This window comes from Channa argus, chromosome 12 (genome assembly GCF_033026475.1).
Source record: "Channa argus isolate prfri chromosome 12, Channa argus male v1.0, whole genome shotgun sequence".
NCBI lineage: Eukaryota > Metazoa > Chordata > Actinopteri > Anabantiformes > Channidae > Channa > Channa argus.
In genome coordinates this window covers 18418215-18433449 of record NC_090208.1, presented here as the reverse complement: position 1 = coordinate 18433449, position 15235 = coordinate 18418215, and the positions used below count along the sequence as shown (strand labels likewise).

At 39.1% G+C, this 15235-nt stretch overlaps 1 protein-coding gene across 4 annotated transcripts in view; it reads left to right on the top strand.

Moving 5' to 3' along the window:
• The first annotated feature begins 998 nt into the window (after positions 1–998).
• The window catches only part of htr2cl1 (5-hydroxytryptamine (serotonin) receptor 2C, G protein-coupled-like 1), a 136863-nt gene continuing 122626 nt past the window's right edge, over positions 999–15235 (top strand). For all 4 annotated transcript variants that reach the window (XM_067525218.1, XM_067525217.1, XM_067525215.1 and 1 more), the window contains exon 1: positions 999–1507. The gene's annotated coding sequence lies outside the window, so the exon portion shown is untranslated. The remainder of the gene's footprint in view (positions 1508–15235) is intronic.

Here is a 15235-nt window from a genome sequence, read left to right as displayed (position 1 = left end):
CTTTTTTTAAATTTACATTTGTGAATGCCTTATGATTTCACCAATGAAAACTGGAATAATCAATTAATCCATAATCTCCACCATTAGAGGTCAAGGTAGAATGCGCAGCCGATGTCACTGGAAAGGAAGTGGGGCACACTTTGCACAGGTCACTGCAGGGTCACAAGAAGAGACAGACAACCATTCACACCTGCGGGGAGTATTTAGAGTCAGTGGCAGGGTGAAACCCATCACCCAGCAGCTGTGAGACAACAGCAATGACCACTGAATCCCTATGCTGCCCTGATCAAATAGAAGATCACTGTTTCTGGTTGTCAACCAAACACATCCTTAGAGTCAAAATTTGATTTGATTAGACGATATTTGGATCTGTGAATGCACTGGAGTTGGTTACACATTGCACCAAAAAAAAAAAAAGTATTCTCAACATTGATATTGCATATGAGATAATTGGTGTCAGGATTGAGAGTGGAGTTAATTGTAGTTTAACATTAGGCTTAGTGTTGGGCTGAGGCATTTAGATTATAGTTTTCCAAGTAGCATACAACAACAACAACAACAATAAATGAAGCAGGCGGAACCATCATTTACAAGCACTGGAATCAGAGGCTCATTTAGGTGAAGACCACACTTGCTAAACCTACAGACTGTTGCACGTGGTTGGCCACTCCTGAAATATCTCAAGTGACAGAATTGTCAAACAAAAGGTAAAAATGGTTGTCCACTCAATCAGTGAACCTCAAGGAACGTAAGCACCAAAGCTGCTGCTGCCACATTCCTACCGCATAAATAAATATAGGACTTGAAGAATCCCAAATGTAGCCTTTGGCTTCTGTGCAACTGCTTTGCATCTAGAGGCAGGAGCTGGTCTGAGGCGTCACAATAGCACAGGGAGGCAACTCGTGGTCGTTGGTTGTCCCTCTCTCTTTCTCTCTCTTCTCCCCCCCCCCCTCCCCCCTCTCCTGTGCCCCTGCCTCCCCTCACTCAGCTCCAGTCACAGTCAAAAGAAGTCATTTATCGCTGATTCTCCCGTCTCCTTCGTGCTCTTTTCTCCGGTGTTTAAACTTTCCTTAAGGCGACTGATCTTTCAGCATCTAACTAAATAGACAAATTGTCGTTCATTTTTTGTGTAGAACTTGAAGAAGGATTTATTTTGTCGTTTTGTTTTCCCTTTGTGCTAGTGCAAGACGCGTGTCGGGGCGCACTGGACCAAAAAACGAACCGCAGAACGCGTCCTGTGCGTCCGCCGCTGCGCACTGCCGCTGCGTCCGAGACGAACTGCTAGAAATCGGGGCTGAGGACGGACTGAAGCGACTCATACACAACTCCGGAGTTTTTTGTGCCTCAGCTCAGAAGATAAAACAAAAGCGGACATTCACTTCTCAAACCGAACAAATAACATGGACATGCTTCAAGGCACTGAAACATAAGGAAGAGGATGTAGCTCTTAAGAAGAAGGACATCACAAAGTGCAGGATCGCAGGAGGAACAATCGTGTGTCTTCACGGTGAGTGAATGTTTTTTTTTTTTTTAAATATATATATATATATATATAAAACCACAAGCGGACTCCAGAGAGATGACAATATTCGCGCGCCCTTGCGTTTTTGACACGGACGGTCAGTGGATGGAGGTCAGCTGTTGCTGGAGTTATGGGGGGAGGGGGACAGAAGGTGAAAGTTAGTTAATATAACTGCAGGGGGATCACATTTGGATTAGATGAAACTTTTATGATACCTGGTCTTTTCGAGAGTAGAAACCCTTTGAGAATAAGACTGACAGGTGTAACTGAGCTTTGCGACAAAATACATGTTGGTAGCGTCGCTGGATTTACAGGTGGATGTAGAAGTCGAGGTGTTGTGGAGACTGAGAGCTGCGGTGTCAGCTCTGCGATGTCTGTTGCTACATAAACACATTATGTACTGGAAGCGTTTTGTGAGTTTTGAAATTTTTGCTCTGACACACGTGATAAACACCTTAAAAGTCTCTCCGCACTCATACATATGTTTTCATCTGCGCTCTTCTTATCTGAATTTGTCGTTTTGGTTTGAGAATAAAAACGGACTTGTCCAGATGCTGTATATGACTCAGAGGGTGTGTTCAGGTCTGTGACGGTGTGTTGCCGGGTCTTCTATGAGAGGGTGTGGCTGTTCGCCTGTCCATCCCCGCTCTGCGTCTCCTCTCAGGGGAGGATTCAGCATCAAATACCTGCACCAAACTGATAATTAAATCATCGTGTGTGACTCTCTCTGTGTGTGTGTGTCATCATCTGTGTGTGTGTGCGCATTTATTCAATGAATGTTGCACTAATCCACCTGTCTCCAGGGAGGATTAGAGCGCTTGGGACATTTTGGGACCAGATTTTTTTAAATTTATTTTTTTTCTCCTCCGCCTTTCAACAACATAATCTGCGAGGGAAAACGCTGATTCTTTCAGTTACCCCCAAGAGATTGAGCCACAAGTGCTATTTCATGCGCAACATTTGGTGGAGGCGTTTATCCAAAGCGCCTGGCTGTGACCCGAGTGCAAATATTTTTAGTAGTCGGGGCTGATGGCCCCACTGATAGGATGTCAAACTCTGACATGAGTCAGTGTGAAGGCACTGTGGAAAAACAATTAGTGTGCGACTGGCTCACTAGGAAACACAAAGGCAGATTTACAGTAGTTGTGAATTAAGAACTCATCTGTATTCTGTTGTAACTGGATGCCACATTTGAATGAACGATAAGACACAGGATTGTCGTTTCAGACACTCTGTCCTTGTCTTGTTCTCAGTTCAGTTCAGTCTTTCTGTCCTCCGTCGTTTCAAATAGATTTTCAATTCAGCATGCTTTATTGGGAAGAAAATGGAAAAGAATACTGCATCACAGAGAGCATTGAAATGGAAATAAATATAGTTTGTGTTTCTGTATCTCCACATCTCTATTGCCACCATTGCCCTATGTTGTTGGTTTAGTGTAGCTGCCACTGCTGAGGGTGAGTTTGATTTCCGCTGTCACTAACCTATTTGAGGCTTATGTTTCCTTTTCAACATGCGTATTTGTGCTCCCTGATTTGCATTCTTAAAATGAAATGGCTATTTCTCTGTTTGTGTCGTAGGCAGAGGAAGGAATTTCTATTGCAATCATGCTTACAGCCATTCTCTAAAAGTGGGTGTCACTGACAATAATGAATATATACAACAATTTTATCTTTGTCCTTCTATCTCTACCCTCATTTTTCACACTGATGCCATGAGAGCGGTCATGATGAAGGACAGATGCCCACCAAATGAATGCAGGTTGATTTATAATGGCTGTTTGTTTTTCAGACTAATGGCCTGAGGGACTGGGGATGTCAGATGAGTCTTTAAACACACACTAACCACAGAGAGACATTCACAGAAAGACAGATGGTCAGACATATATACATAAACACTCTTCTCTGGCTCTCACACAGAAACGCAATTCCTTTTGTACTAAGATGCCTTTTTGAACATAGCACATCCATCCTAGCTCTCATTTAAAGAATTAATCAGCAGTGGATAAGCAGGCTTCACGTGTCACTGCTTACTGTTTCCTCTAAATGAGAAAAAAGCTAAAGCTTTGAATGGCGGCACAGGAGAGAACAGTAACTGAAGAGGATGAGGTCAGAGTGCTGGAATCCAGGAGGAAAAGAGATTTCGAAGGGGGAGCCTGATAATTCAAGGAATAAAATGCAACATTGCGGTGGGGTGGGCTTTTGGGAATGTGTGTGAGACAAATGTGTGCATTGCTGCAAACATGCATTGTTTTTGTCTGAATTCAATAATCTTTGTGTGTGTGCAACAATGCATGTAGTCCAGGTCCGTGTGTGTTCTTGTATTTGTACTGTATCCTTGTGGGAACCAATTTTACCTTTTAGACTTTACAAAGATATTTTTTTCTGGTCCTGACTTCCCGAAATGGCTTTTGGACCTTTGCAAATGTGGAATTTCAGACACCACCATCTGCATAATTGGCCAGATGGAAAGCAGGGTAAGAATAGAACCATGGAATTCTTTGATAGTCTAAAAGTATTAAGCCTCACAATGTTTGAATTGGCAGGCTTTTTGTACAAGTGTGACCATTTATAGCATATATATATATATATATATATATATATAACCTTGCTTAAGATCTTCTGAACAGGATAATCAAGGATTTTCCCTAAATGGACAGTGGGCCTGAGAGGAAGTGAGGCTTCTTCGTATTCTCTAGACTTCAGTAGATATGATGAGGATCACACTGCTTGCTTTTCATCTCCGTTAAAAAAATATATCCATGTCTGAATAAATCTTGCAAACATGAATATTTCTCTCACGAGAGAAATGTGGTGTGAATCTAATTCATTCAGCTTTAGCCCCTTCACCCCCACTCCATTCATCCTTACAAGTAGCTCTGGCTCCTGGTGTGTGTGTGTGTGTGTGTGTGTGTGTGTGTGTGTGTGTTTGTGTGTTTGTGTTCACTACGTCTGCAGCTTTTGATTCAGTCATTCGGTCGAACAGGATTTCATTTTGCTGAATTGCCTCAGTCTCTCCTTGCCAAGACTCACAAGATTAAAGTGACAATCAGTCATGTGAAACAACAACAACAACACCCGCTGCCTCTGCTGTCTTCCACCTCTACGTAAACCTGCAACCTATCAGCAGGGGCAAGTCACTGATCATAGATCAGAGCTTTAACCCTCAGCGGTGGAATGGCAGTAGGCAAACCTCAACAATTGGGAATCAATCCCATAGATGCTGCATCACTTATATTTCTGCAAATGTACAAAAGAGATAAATATAGGCTTCTTGAGTCGGAATGCATCTTTATTATAATATTCTGTGTATATTAGGATTTCCCATTTTACTGGTTCAGAAAGGCTGGCTGCACTGCTAAATGGGCAAAAAAAGTGTTTCTAATTAACTTCATTTTTTCTCCTGGCACTTAAAAGTTATTTTGTAACAGAAAGGTTTTGTCAATATGTCTGTTATTTTGTGTTCCTGTCTGATTTTGAAGAAGAGCTTGATATATTTAAGGTGTCTTGCTTTTGAAAGTCCGCTGAAGGAATTCATTGCCTACAGCAAAAACTGAGGGAACTGCAATGAAAGCAGAATTAAGAAAAGTTTTGTCTAAAAATGAGATCAAGCTCCTGAAAAATGAGACATGAATTTTAAACATATTCAAGAGGTAAAGTTTCTAGTTTCTCTTAACTGTTTAAAAGTACTGTATGGAATGTTGCCGTCTGTGATATTTAAATAATGTTCAGTGATTGTAAGGGAATGATGTAAATGGAAACTCCTTATAGTGACCTGTAATGACACCCACTACTTGCCAAGTGAGGAGGGGCTGTCAAAACACAAATGCAGATGGAGCTAGGATGGATATGTTTCCTGTATGAAACTATAAACTATAGGTTTTTGCAAGATTTATAGACTCCACATGGGGAGTTGAGACTGGGACATATTTTGTCAGGTTTAATGTGTCCTGGGTGGTTTAGAATGTTTGAGAAACAATAGATGGATGTAAAGTTGAATTATGGAAAAATAGTGTAATAGCGGTTTATGAAGACCAACTTCTTTTGAATTTGTTATGAGGTTAATGTAATGTAGCCTAAATAGCAGCAAGATTTCTACCACTGGAGACTTCACTATACACGGATAATAAAATCAGTGAGTGATGCATTTCTGTAACTAATTTTCTAAATCATATGGCACTTGTGGAAGTGTTTTCCGCATTCAGGATTTTTCTTAAGGCTATTTTGTCTTGTTCGATGTTTCAGTCAGGTTAAATGTAAAGCCCTTTGTCTTGACACATTATACTATACAGTATACTGTTATCTGTGTGCAAGTCCCTTTAAGCCTGCTCCATGCTTCCTATGGAAAGTGGCACAAAACTCTGCGTGCAGCCATTGAAGGCATCCCGGCAAAGAATGACAACAGGGTTCACCTATGAACCAACTGATTGTTGTGGATGGCATGCGTTCACCCACGGAGGAGCTAGTGCACAGTCCTCTGCAGGAATTATGTTGCAGAGACAATGACCCCTGAAGACAATTTCTGTATTTTTCAAGCACATGGAATTTAAATTAGCATAACACAAAGGCTTTCTAAGCAAAATATTACAAGATGCTTTTTGTGGATAAAAGAGACAAAACTATATATTTTTAGGTATTCAAATAGCGGAGAGAGAAAAAAACGAAGCAAGCATAAAAACCTGACCAAAGGGACTGAATTTCTTCCTATGGCCTTGATCCTACCATTTCAAACATTTCTTTGAAGAAAGTCACGTGTCCTCTCAGGTATAATCAGACTGGTTCACAATTTTGCATCATCACAGCACACTTAACTGATTCTGAATAGTTACAGCTGAATATTCTGAAATGCTTTAGATAAAAAACTCTCTTAAAGCTACAGATCTGCAGGGCCAGGACCCTACAGTACATGCAGATGTTTTATCATTCCACCTTGAGTGGCTTTATAAACCTTGGAAGGTCTAAAAGAGTTTATGTTTGTGAGACGAGTAAACATGCTAAGGTGTGATTAGAAAAACTGGAAATTAGCGAAGGATAAAACAATGTTCTATAATAAAGAAGAACAAGGTATCACTAAGCACAAGTACATTCAATCACATACAGTCACCGTAAATAGAGATTGTGTGCGTTTTGACCTCTGTTTGTCCTTTGTTGTGTGGGCCAGATGATGTAAAGCTGTTTCTCAGCTTTACAGATACCTCAGATTTATAGATACGTCAACAGAGGCTGTGGAAGCCACCAGGAGTGACTTTTCATCTTCATCAGTGTATGTATAGACATAAATCCGCCAATCCCACATTTTATTGTTTGACATGAAACACCCAATAAACAATTGGAAAGGATATGAGTGCAGTATTTGTTGCTTTAAAACTCAAGGCTTTAATACAGTACATATGTTAGTAGATACATTCCCTGTCCACCTGTACAATCGAATGCAATCCAAAACAGCAGCTCTGCAATTAATTCTACTTTTACAATGTTATAATTTTGGAGTTTTTAAATCGAAACTGTTAGAATGGGGATATTTCTACTATGTGTTTATTATTGAAGTCATAGTGGGTGTTGAAGTCGACCGAAGGACATTATAATAAGGGGTTGTTCTAACGTTTTGGCCATCACATTTAAAATAACATCCACTTAAAGGAAAAGAAGAATATGAAGTGTTACTTTTGTATGCTTAATTTGAGTTACTCAGGTTATTGTGCTTAAATCATGTTACCTCTTATAGTACAGTGGTGGAGTAACTGTCTGGAATGACTTAATGATTTAAACTCTAGTTTAACTTTGAAATTTTTTTTTTTCCCCCATGTATAATGCAATGCAGACATAAGCTTTGTAGACCACTTGCATTTCTGGCAAGTAGCTAAGATGTTTTAGTTGTCCAACTTCAAGATAGAAATTGTGGGTCTTAAAAATAAAATATATGGGTATTTACATTATTATATTTTATTAAAATACAAAACATAAAATTAAGACATTATTATATGACCTCTTCTTTTCCAAATGATTTTTCAAAATAACTCATCAAGTAGGGGCAACTATGGCTAAGGTGGTAGAAGGGGTGGTCTGCTGATAGGTTAAACAAATATGAAGTTTTATTCCTGTGACTAAGATTTTTTTTTTAGTTTTAAATCAATTACTGAATTTGTCTTTATGAGATTCTGAGATTCTTTATTAAGAGTTACAACTAACTATGAATAATACAGTGTTATAGAAGGGCATGAATACAGATCACAGGTCATGATAAAAGCAGAAAATAAAATTAACAGCAGAAAAATCACATGTTAATTAAATTTGTATGTGAGACATCTGAAGTCTGACTTTACATCTTATACTTAAACTAACCAATAGAAATACCAAAGGGCCTGATTCAAAAATATTATGATTTGCAGCTTAACACTGGCATTACATCAGTGAGAGTAAGGGGACTTTCGATAATGCATAATGAAATACATAAGGGAATGTTATTCCACCCTTTTATGACATCTAAAATAAATGGAGCCCACATTTTTACATTTTCTTTGTTACAGAGATCAGTAAATAGTAGACGGGACCATAAATAATTGCCTATTTCATAGTCAAGTTTTAATAGTCGCGAGATTTTTAGCCACCTGGTTAAAATGTTAATAACCCATACTTAATGGGCTGTTGTAAAGCACTCTTTTTTTCATTATTCACCTGAGACTCATGAATATTCAGTCATTTTGTGTTTTTAACACAAGTATCAGTCTTTTCCTTTCCCCTGCAGCAAACGAATATGATCAACCAGCTTTTTACACGTGGTTACAGAATGAATCAGAAATGAAGTTAAAACTAATAGTTGTGTCAGAGTTTTTTGAATTTTATGAGGATTTTGCATTACATGGTGAATCAAACATGCATGAACCAGTACACAGATGAAAACAGCATAATAAGGGTAAATCAATCAACATGCTTTCCCCCACAGCAATATCCTCCAAGAAATGCATGTAACAGTCAGCAAAAGGTTTATTTATGCCCAGTTTGATCACTATTAGCCGCGACGTGCTACTTATAATAATATATATATATATATATATATATATATATATATATATATATATATATATATATATATATATATAAACAGGAAGAAAACTCAAGAACTAACATAAAATAAATGCATTTTCGCTCATAAGAGGAGGGTACAAAAAAAAAATAAAAATAAAAAAAACGTCAGTTAGCAAAACACTCCACAAGAATATCAAATATAGACTACAAACCAAAACAAAAATGACTAAAGAAACTGAATGCAAAAACAGACCAAACCTCAAACCGGAACCAACAGGCAAACAGAGTCCAAGTAACCAGAGTCAGGTAGATCATGAGCAAGGTGACTAGTCCGGGAGTGAGACAAGGATCTGGTCCAGAACTGTGGAGAAAACTGGATCTAAATAGTGAGGGGAATAGGTGTAAACAATAATGAGTGATTGTGACTGGAAAAGCTGGTGGAACAGGCTGGGAACAGGAAGGTCGAGAAAAAGTTACAAAATAAAAGTCCAGGGCAGGATCTCAAACTGCAATAATACTCTACCTGTACAAATTCCCTTCCAAGTTAAGTCCCCTAAAAACTTGAGAAGGAAGCCGGTCACTGGATAAACAACAAACCCAGCCACAGCTTTTGTTTTCTAGGACGGCACCAGGCAAGAGACTAAAATAGACTTTTTCTTTGAACACTGTAGGTTTGATAGTTTCCAACTCAATTTGACTTAAGAACTACTAAAAGGTAGTTGGCCTCTTGTGAACATTGAAGTGAAATTCTTTATCATGAAATCTATGTCATGTGCTAATATCTAATATCATGTGCTTCCATCTAACCCTGTCCTCTGCATCCTCTTCTCTCACACCTAGTAACTTCATGTCCTCTCTCACTACATCCATAAATCTCCTCTTCGGTCTTCCTCTAGACCTCCTGCCTGGCAGCTCCAACCTCAGCATCCTTCTACCGATATATTCACAGTTTCTCCTCTGAACTTGTCCAAACCACCTCAATCGGGCCTCTGACTTTATCTCCGAAACACCTAACATGAGCTGTCCCTCAGATGTCCTCATTCCTGATCCTGTCCATCCTCGTTACTCCCAGAGAGAACCTCAACATCTTAAGCTCTGCTACCTCCAGCTCTGCCTCCTGTCTTTTAATGAGGGTTGTAAAATGTAGCCCTCGTTTTTTTATGATTTAGTCTTGTTCTGGGTGGAAACATTTGTCAACACTGTGGAAAGCAGTTTTAGCGAGCAAAATCCTTACGTTGGCTTATAAGACTCGCAAAAGTTTCTCTTAAGGCTAGCTTGAAAGATCCCAAACCTCAACTATTCCTTTAATCATGCAAAAAGCACACCACATGGATGTCGGTATACAGTATTTAAGTCTTGTGGGTACTGGATACTTCATTTCATCCCTTACGGATACAGAATATTTAAATTTATTCCAACCAAACTAGAACAAGATGCTTTGATGTTGTCCACTATTCTGAGAGCAACACACTTTCAACTTCGAGCCATTTTGTAGCATGATACTTAGGCTGAGATTATTAGTACAGTAAATACATTGAACTATCCTTGCTTGCACAGATGTAGCAAGAACAAAAAAGTTACAACTGCAGAACAAGATACAAGAAAATACGTAAGCCCTATTAGAACAAGGTACCTCATTGTATGTGAGCCTAACTGGAACAGGATGCTTAAAAGCCAAGAATCATACAATATTTTTGCCAGGATTTTCCTTCCAACACATTGTGTTGCTATTGCTCCCTGCAGAGTGCTTTGAAATCATATGTAAGTGTTAGGTAAAGTGTGAATTACATCCCATATGGGTCCTTGTAGATTTCCCTTGCATGCGCTGTGATTATCACTATCTGTTCTCATTCATATGCACTTCTCTGACCACAGTTATTTCACAAAATCCTTCCTGTTTGATCAGCTTTCAGTCCCCCACTGTTGGAATGTCACTGGAGACAGTGAAGAAGGCAGCCAGTTGAGGAGGTGGCAGGAAGTGGAGGGCCTATGTTTCATATTGATATTAAAGATTTACATCTAGGATGTCATTAAATCCGATGATATAATGGTCACTTATGACTGCACTTGTGTATAAAGTGTCAAGATTGCTGATGTGTGCATGTGTCACATACAGTAAAGGTGGGCTCCAACACCAACTACATCTACAGATTTTACTGGGCTGATAACTTTAATTTTCAAGCCTTTTAAAAATTAATGAAATGGAGACAGTCAAAACATAGACAAGTTCAGTATTATCAGTGGAAAGTAATGTTATGCAGCATCCATCCAAAAATAGAGGGACTACAGCCCTGAATATAGACAGATCAGGCAGATCAATCTAGGACCAATAAGATAACAGCAGCAACTTGTCAGAAAAAACAACACTGTCTTTACAATCTTTACAGCGTGTATGACACTGCCTGATTAGTATTGGCAGAAGAAATAAATATTGTAAAAGTGGTTTTGTGGCTCAACATAACCAAACCTTGATGATTGTTTCTGGGATGACAAAGGTCGTTGATTTGTATTGTCATTTAGGCTGGAGGGGTTGTTGATTGGAGGACAAAGGGGTGTCTCGTTTTAGAGAAACCTTAATTACCTTTGGTGAATAAGATGTCAGATGTTAAAAATACACACAGGTTTGAAAAAATAAAAACTACTAAAAAGAGCCATATACTAGCTCTGGCTAAAAACATATTGGAAATTTGATACTTGATACAAGCTTACTGTCACCTTGACCTTTGACCGCTAAAACCTAATCATCCTATTTTTGAGTCCAAGGGGATTCTGTGTTCACATGAATCTTTGACAGTGTGTTATCAACAGCATTAAATTCAAATCTGTTTAATTACAGAAATTGAAATACTCCACTAGGACAACAAAGCATTTATAGTAAATTTTAGAGAACCTTACCTTGATGCAAAGTGATACATCTACTTGGTACTTGTAGTGGAGTACTTTTTAGGCAAGTGGTTGCATTATTTTACTTCATGAGTGTTTCAGTAAAACAGCTGTACAATACCCAGGTGTTTGTCTATCGTCCGTGATCATGACAGCATTACCTGCTAACGACCAGGCTGTCATCAGCTTATTCATATTGCCCTCATTAATGTGAGCTTTTGAATTTAGCAGAGTCCCCTTTGAATGCTGCTGTGTGTTTAACATGTTTCTGTGTAGGTGTGACACATTGCAGCATATTTTTACACAGTCACACACAGAAGGTTATGTGCCTGTCATTTAATAAGGCAGCCATGACCGAAGTTTGCATGCACCTGTGCACATGCAGACAAACAAAAAAATACTATTCCTGCCGCCGGCCTCTTGATTACGCTTGCTAACATCTGCACACGGACACGTATTTTCGAATGCCCACTCACTTTTGCACTTGGCCACTACAGTTCACTGTAAGTCCCAAAGGTTCCCGAAGAGTTTTCACAGGAAAAAGGATTTGCTTCACACCTGTAAGTGTGTTAGTGCACGTGCGCTGGGGCTAAGCAGCGTTGAAATTATAAATAATTCCCTGATGTCATTTGTCAAGTGTTGGAGGAGCTCGAGATAGATGAGTGAGCATACACACAGACTATAAGCCTCTTGCATGAATTAAATGAAATAGCATAATAAACCATTGTGTAACACTGAAAAAGTAATCATACTATAACCGTATATTTGTCCCATTTCCACTGATTATAGCATGTTGTGATTAGCAAACAAGTGACAGTGATTGTGTTTGATAACCTACAGGCACAGAGAAACAATCATGGAAAAGAATAAGCTTTTTTTCTAGGAGCTGAATACATTTCTCCAGCCTCGACAGCCTCCTGCAAGCAGCTCTTCTCTCTGGTTTTCCATTAATTCCAGACTCTTCCTCTTTTGAAGAACTTCCAGCTGCCCTGTCTTCTTCCCTCTTCTATTTGTTCTTCCTTCATTTTCCCCCCTCTCAGTGCATTTCTGTCCATCTTTGCTACTTCTCCCTCTTTGTGCATACCTGACACTTTTTCCTCCCCCGTCTCTCCTTCAATTTTCTCCCTTCTCCGTCATGCTTCTGCTGTCTTCCTTGGTAACTGTTAATTTCTGCTGTCTGTAGTGGACATTGTTGTTTCTCCCTAGTTTCATTTTAAGCTACCGTCTGCCAACCTTGAGAGCTGTTCATTCATTGTTTATTCATTTTTCTATTTCTTCTGGTTTTCTTATGCAACCCTTTAATCCAACATTTTTTGTGTCCCACCCCACCTCCCTTATTCTACACTCATTCATTCGTTTTCTTACCTGTTTGCACCCACTCTCGCTCATTCCTTTCCCTTTTCCTCCTTTATTCTTGTTTTCCTTTCCTGTAATTTTTTTGTTTCTCACACACTCTGCACCATTTCTCTCTTCCTCCCTTCATTCATGTTTTAATTTATGATCAGTGTAGCCTCTTTTTTTGCCTAAGTACTTTTTGCCTCCTTCTCTCCTTTTCTGTGTTATAATCGCCACCTATATTCTCCTCTTTCTCTTCTTTCTTTCCAGTGTGCTTCCTCTTTAAATAATTCTGACCATTCATTTGTTTCCTTGCGTACTTCATGCTTTCCTCCCTCTTTGTATCCGTCTGTCGTTTTCTTCATCCCTCAGTGCTTGTTTCACCTATTTTATCCTCTGCTTATTCATCCACCCCTCTTTGCTTTCGTATTTCTCCCCTTCACCTTCATCTTTATGCCTTGCACTTTGCGCTCTCCTTGTTTTTCTTTTTTTTTTGTGCTTCTTTGTCTTCTCATTTATTTCATACCCTCCCTCTTTTACTTCACTTTTTCCTTTACTCTGTATTCCACTCACCTCTGTTCTCGCTTCTAAAGTCTTAAGGAATGGCCTTGCAGTGTGACTGTGTCTGATACAGTTGCTAACACACACACACACACACACACACACACACACACACACACACACACACACACACACACACACACACACCCACACACACACACACTCAAACAGCCTCTGGGGTACTCTTCCTTTGAAGGTGATGTGCTTTCGGGATTTGTCTGTTCCACTGCTGTTTGACAGTTTGACACACACATACACACTTCGACTACCATATATGCTGCCAAGTGCAGTTTACCAGCTAAAATACTCTAGCACTTGTCAGTTTATCAACTTTGCAACTCCTTCATCCTCTGCTTTGCTATTTCTTTTTGTCTCTCACACACACTCATTAAAGTGTATATGGCTCAGTGTGTGGAGAAAGGTGCTAAGCCTGCCAGGGTTAGAAGGTTCAACTTCCAGTTAAGTGGCAACCAGACAATAAGTAACACACCGCTCCAGCACCATCAAACCACGATACAGTAGAAAAACTCCATTAAGCCAGCTTAGGTGAGTCCATTAATCACAGGTACTTAACCGTTGATGATGTCACACACACACACACTTTCTCATTTCCAGATTTATTGTTTGAGGCCAGTTCTTGAAAGTGGAATTGTTTCTTGTAATGTTAGCAACTGTCTTTATTTCAGCTTCAGCTAGTCTACACTCAAACAAAAAAGTGTGAATATGTAACTTTTGTTCTGTGCCTCAGTTTAAATTATTCAGGGAGTAATTCCTTACACATTTCCATATAATCCACCTTTGTCACGGTGTAGTTGCCTAACAGTAGACAAAGTATGTTAGTATAACACATGAGAAATGGGCGTTTGTATTCAGGCAACTGTCTGAATGGAAAAACACATGATCACAAAAAAGAATTGCAACGGAGAAAGTTTCAATACCGGATTAAGGGGTTTAATTTGCAGATTTCCATGCCATCTACCTTGTCTTAAACACTTAAGAAACTGCTCGAAATCCTCCCAAATGTTTCTTTTTTTCAGGATTGATTAAGTATGCCTAGCAAAGCAGAGCCAGCTAATATCCTCAAAAGTCAAATCCCCTCTACATCTGGCCTCCAGCCAGACCAAAGCGAACACTCAGACAGTATCTGGAAGGGCTTAGGAAGATTTCAGCTCTCACTTTAGATCTTTGGCAGTCTGCTTTGTGAAGTGTGGAAACAAAAGGGACATGCATGCAACTGCCCAACTTGGGACTGTTTAGCAAAAACTTTGTAACTCCAAAGACAAAGAAAACATAGATTCACTTGTGTTGTGAATCATAGAAGGAATTCATAGAAATTATGTATGGAAATAAACATCAAATCAGAACGTATTTAACTCTAGTTGTACAGAGTAGCTGTACATCTCCAAAAACAAACTGTACCACTGTTGTTCTGTTTTTTTAATTATTATTATATATAACATAATGCTGTTTAGACCAACCTCCTCCTTGTTAATGTGGGTAAATAAATTGCTTTTCATTTTTTTCTCTTTCTGAAAATATACGAAGGAAGGAAGGAAAACAAATTACTACCAAAACTAACTATGACAATATAGGCAAATAAAAGCATTGCACTTTGTTTTTCAACTGCAAAACAAAGTGTCATGTAATTCCCTATTACGAAAAGACACAAGGGCAATCAATGAAAGAGAGAGAAAACAACAGATGGTGAGAGAAAAGAGAATGACTGTGAGAAAATGCCAAGGGCAATGAATCCAACAAATAGATGATAAATAACAGACAATACAAAGGAAACTGAGACAGACAGATGAAACTAACCATAAGCCAAGGTCTTCTCAAAGTAACATCTCTCTAGCAGCGGTGAATCAGCTCCTTCAAATGAAGACCACCCTGTCAAACCTGCTGAAATCAAACA